Source organism: Ceratina calcarata, unplaced genomic scaffold (genome assembly GCF_001652005.2).
Source record: "Ceratina calcarata isolate Rehan_Ccalc_2016 unplaced genomic scaffold, ASM165200v1 scaffold46, whole genome shotgun sequence".
NCBI classification, from domain to species: Eukaryota; Metazoa; Arthropoda; class Insecta; order Hymenoptera; family Apidae; genus Ceratina; species Ceratina calcarata.
This window is the reverse complement of record NW_017170028.1, coordinates 224,484-230,080: the sequence shown is the minus strand read 5'-3', so window position 1 is coordinate 230,080 and position 5,597 is coordinate 224,484. Positions and strand designations below refer to the sequence as shown.

Sequence of the window (5,597 nt, the reverse complement as noted above, 5' to 3'; positions counted from 1 at the left end):
GAAATTAGAAGAAGAATTCACTATTTTTAATTATAGGAAATGCGTTTTTCTAAGGTACATAAACTTTTGGGATTGACTGTATAGCCAATACATCCTTAAGTTACACTTCATGTAAAAGAACGTTTCAATAAGTACATAGTTCAATAATTAACATGTTAAACAACGACTGACAATTACGAGCGTCATTGTCAATAGGAAATCCGAGCTCCTCGTATCGAGGAAAAAATAAACATGCACAAGTGTTTTCAAGAGGCTCGCCACGGGTCCTCCGGATACGCGCGCGTACCTACAGCAAAGCGTATTCGAGAACCGATCTAAAACTTGCGCATACCCTTAGAACAGTTGAAGTATGCCAGCGGATGCCTAGCGGGCCGATGCAAGAGGACATAAAGTATGCAGAAAACGAGCACCATTCCACGCTTGATTTTATTGCTTATTCACCCCGTGTATAGCCTAGCCTTGCGGTGTGCCCGTACGTGTTTCGAGTCGATCTTCTTCTATCGGCGCGTAGAGAGAGCGAGCGAGGAGGGAAGATAGCCGGCGTCCATAAAATCCCGCGAACCATTATCGCAAATTTACCCGCTATCGGTTCGCGTTGATCTAATTCAATCGCGCGCACAGCTCGTCCCGTATCTCTTCCCAGCTTTCTGTTTAGTGTCTAATTTCACGGCTAGTTGTCTTCGTACCGTACGATTAAATCGCCATCGGTCGATCTTCTCTGTCCAGCCGCACGCGGGTGATTTAAATGTTTTCTTTTTATTCAATTGACTCATCATATTTCATAGCCCGTTCAAGTGTTATACCGTAAATAAAAATATTCGTGGAAGTCTGGTTCTCACGGTATTGATTGAGTCATACCGCGAACAGAAAGTTTCAGGAAGATGCCGATGCAGTTCGGGGAATATCTTTAACGGGAAAATTGTACCTCAGCGCGTGACAACTCGGCTATCGATTCGTTCACACCGAGATAAATAAATAAAGTCTACAAATCAGTCAGTTTTTAAATGCTCGTAATATTAAAATTCGACGCGACGCAAAACGATATCCACGAGGGACTATCAGTAGTATTTCCATGTATACCGTTTCGTTCAATTTGTCGAATCTCGTTATATAGTTAGTGTTCAATTAGTGTCGCAGGTTTCCTTTTATTTGCGTATTCACGGTAACTCCGGCTCGACGATGCTGCGGTATCGCATACCTACGGGTTTTAGAAAAGCGGAGAACGAAAGTTGCGAAGGAGACAGAGGCGCAGGGAAAGAGAGTTACTAGTTCGGAGGGCACGCATTCGCAGCGTTGCCAACCGGCACGCGGTCGTGTGCGCGCGCGTGTGTACACGCGAGCGAGCACGGCCGTGTTTCTGCGCGATTTGTAATGCAGTGTAACGTGCTCAGCCGCTTAGCACGGCTACATTACCTGCCTTTGTATTTGCAAACTCTGTGCCGAACACAAACTTGGGTATCGAGCACGCACGATACGCAAAATCGACCGTCAGAGCTCTAGCAATCAGTATACATTCGACCCATTCTGCTCGTATGTTCCTTATTTTCCATCGATACAGCCGATGGTACGTATGTACGTAACGCCGTGAGCAGTGACAAAATGGCTATTTAAAGGGGCAATCAAAACAAGTAATGAACGCGTTAGCCACGCTGTAATAAACTCATTGGCGAATGGACAGTGCCGATGGTAAATCCGTTGAGCGAAAAATTATGAACTCCGCATCGACGATTACGTCACGGCGGAGATTCACCGGCTCTCGGGTATAGATTTACGAGGTAGAACCTGATTTCGTACTCGTCCCAAGGCGAAGGAACTCGCATAGAATTTGTAAGGAACTCGCACCTGACAAATACATACCGACTTTGTTTCGAAGCCGAGGAGAATGTTGCAAATACCTGGAAAAGGTGTGTGTAGGTCGTTCGTAAGCCGTCCAGTGAACAGGTAATATCCACGTAACCAACGGGGCATTCGAGTCGTCGGTGTCAGCATTATTATTAACGGGTTACGATTCGGTGGAGCGCTCGGTACTGTGTAATTAATAATTTACTCAGTCGAAGCTTAGCGGATCCTTTGTCGTAGATTCGGGAGCATTGTCTTTGAGATCCGTCGGATAAAACGCGTCTTATAGCGAATTACCCTTCAGCGTGTTTTCACCGACCGTCTGTCCGTTTCAGCATAGTTGCGCGACTGGCGCGGCGTGACGCATAACCGTAATAACATTCTGTTTCGAGTCGGTCTCTTTCTCGTGTGTTCCACGAGCGTCTCGAGCACCCTTCAATAACCGATACCAACTGTAACTCAACCAACCTGTAACTGACAACCCGTTTTGATAAAAGCTTTATTGTTGTTTGTAATTTCGGTGGCTCAAAGCGAATGTTTGACACTGTCAGCCGGATGACAATCGAATTACGCACCGGGTAAAAGTGATCGATCGGTTGAACCTTGGTTCGTCGTCCTCCCCGCCGCGATTCGCCCATTGTAGATTTCCGTCCGGTCAACGTTTGACTAGTTTCCACTATTTCGGACGAGCCGCGCAAATGGCAGATAACTGATACGTACGTGCAATACGCGAAAAGTCTCCGCAACGAAATTTACAATTGAGCGTAACCGCGGGATGCGCGAGGCCGTTTCGATACCGGAAGGACTGGGTTTAACGTCTCTCGCCTTCCACCGGAGCGAAGTAAGGGGTGCTCAGCGAGCCTGAAAAATTGTTCAAAATCCTCGGGTACGTGATCGGATAATCCACGTTGATATTCGCGCGTAAAAGGAAGCGGCAGACGCGGTTAGCATTTTTCACTCGATATTTCCCCCGGAAACCGAAACGATCCCTGTACAATTCCAGTAAACAAAGACCGCGATGGGTTTACGACGCTCTCATATGTGTGCGCGATGAATCTATAATGGAATGGAAGCCGTATGGACGATTTTCCTCTTCGTTTATTCAAGAGAGAAAGCTAGGAGAATAAGACGGGGAAGATGGAAGGTTGAAGAAACGCCTCGGTGTCGTTCTCTACCTTATATTGATTTAGAAGGAGGCATTACACCGGCGATTATATTTTATTTAACCGACGGACTGTCACGGACGGAGTATATAGATACTTCTTTTCCCCTGCGGGCTTCTCTTTGTTTCACGCGCCGCGCTATATTCCAGAACACATTTCGTTAATCTCTCTTATTAATGGTTTGAATCAATTGCCCCACAGATACTCGTTTAAAACTTCCAACCCTTCGTCAGGGTGTAGAAACGAGTAGCCGACGAGCGCAAAGGGTGTCAGAATCGCTGTACAACTTTTCCTTTACGACTTTTATGCCGTTTTGTTAAGTCTCGCGCGGCCAGAAAATGGGGTGAAAAACGTCTCTTAGATCGTAACAGCGCGATAAACAGAAGTACAAGGTTCCGTGGCTGTAAGCCGGCGCGACAAACCGTGCGGCTCTCTCCTTTCGTCGCTCTTATTTCGATTCCCCAAGACCGTGACACACACGGCGAGATTAACGCGTGGGTGGCTCGTTACACGTGGGCGGTTCTTCGGCGAGAGGTTCCAATAACCCGCGAACCGACGAGAGGGTGGCACTTCTGCAAGGAGAATAAGGAACGAGCGTAACCTTTGGTTCAGGTCAAACGGGGGTTGAAGCGGTTCAAACGAAGGCAGAATAGGTCGCGACTTATCGTTCGGCTCTGGCATTCTCGAGACCGGTCCTCTCTCTCTTTCTCTCTCCGGCCTCCGCGTGAAATCGATATTACTCCATTTCAGCGGGCAAGAGACAGACCCCCCCGTGTTCCAGCGCGGATTCACTCCCTCTCGCTCCCGCGTTCTCTACGTCCGCTTTTTGCGCGTTCCACTCCAGCCCCCGATCATAATTATCGTTCCTTGTCATTATCGGATCGAGCTACTAATTAATGCGGTTTAAATTTGTCGACGCCTATCGCGAGAAATAACGATGTACCGCCGCCGATTGATGGCCTCGGACCGCGCTCGTCGGTGAAATTTCAAGCCGATCGATACGCGATACCGGTAATTATTTCGTTGAATGGAATCGCGAAAATGATGCAAGCCGAAACGGGAAACGTAAAAACGGGCTGTAAAAGATTGCGAGTAGGTTGCGATATTCGTCGGTCTCGACGTTACATCACGCTCCCGCTTGGTTATCATTAGCAAAGGTTAAATAGCCGGGGTCTTACGCGATTTCGAAGGTTTCTCGGAGGCGCATTATCCCAGTTCGTTTACCTCCTGACCGAAAGTGGCGTTGATCGTGGCTGGAGAACGGGGTGGGTGTAATCGAGAAACGCCAAGTACTCGGCGAGTAAGATGAAAATCTCGCCACCCTATTTCAGAGCGGCGGAGCTGTGCCGGGGGCAGGGGGAGGGCGGGGGTAAGGTAAGAGAAGCCTCCGATGTCCGTTCGAGAACATTGTCGACGAGGGAGGCCAACCGTGGCTGCTGCACGCCTGAAATATTTTCATAGCAATCTTCTCCGTCGATTAACCTCCGTCTGTGGCGTTGCTTGCCCGGAATCGGTTATTTATTAAAGCTAACTCCCTTCCTACCTTCCTTCCTTCCTTCCTTCCTTCCTTCCTTCCTGCCTGCCTACGATCGCTCTACGTTTTATTTTAGAATGCGTGGTTACACCGTGTTTATTTTCTTCTTTTATTCCAACAAATTCTCTTGACCGGAAGGATCGGTAAAGTCGAAGTCGAAGTTATAGATAAAGATCAGATCAATTTTCGATCAACATCCTGTCTCTCGAGTGAAAAACCCAGATGATCATTTAAAATCAGCGTCTGTCGATTTCTTTAACCTCGGGGGCGATCTACGTAATAAGGTTGAAACGCGGAGGACGCGGTTCAACGAGATTTTTCTCTCTATTCGCTCCCTCCCTTCGATTTTTCCCTCCGGCCCCAGCGGAGAGAGAACGGAAGTGCGACGTGACAAGTCTCGTTATCCTTTTGTAAACGTGGCCGTCTCGTGCGATGCGATGCATAATGTTTTAATTGGACCGGCTGTTTACTTCGAGGTGCAATTGATACTTACGGGACGGTTCAGTTCCCATGAAACGGGCGCGATCGTCAACGTTCCATCGACGGCGCGTGTCCCGTTTGAAAGATCCGCGGAGAAAGGAGTAGGGGGTGGAGGAGGAGGAGAAGGAGGAGGAGGAGAAATGATACGCTTTTCCATACGCGAACGATTTTGTTTCGCGTGTCACGCACGACCTCGCGCGCCGTTGCGAATGGAAATGGAACGGAGGGAAGAGGGAAATGTTTATTGAATCAAGCTTTCTCTTTGTTGCGATAATAATGTTTAATGCAGCGATCAATCGTTGCACCGGTCGGAAAAGGAATCTTCCGTGAAAGTTAAATTTTTATATCGTGTAATTTAAGGTAGTACTCGTGCTACAATAGGGTCTAAAAGTTACCTGCCTGTAGACACACAGATACCACCTGAATTTCTTACACGATGAATAATGGTGATTGTGGTCGTAGGAGCAAAACCGAGATTACCTTCGACATTATTAAGCGAAATTTAGATCCGTTAAATTAACAATATTTCTACCGGTGTCAAAAGACAGCTTCTGAAATTTTTGTTAACAATTATTATTATT

At 47.4% G+C, this 5,597-nt stretch overlaps 1 protein-coding gene across 9 annotated transcripts in view; it reads left to right on the top strand.

The window, feature by feature from the left end:
- The window catches only part of lilli (AF4/FMR2 family member lilliputian), a 128,419-nt gene that overhangs the window by 29,240 nt on the left and 93,582 nt on the right, over window positions 1-5,597 (top strand). The window lies entirely within an intron of this gene.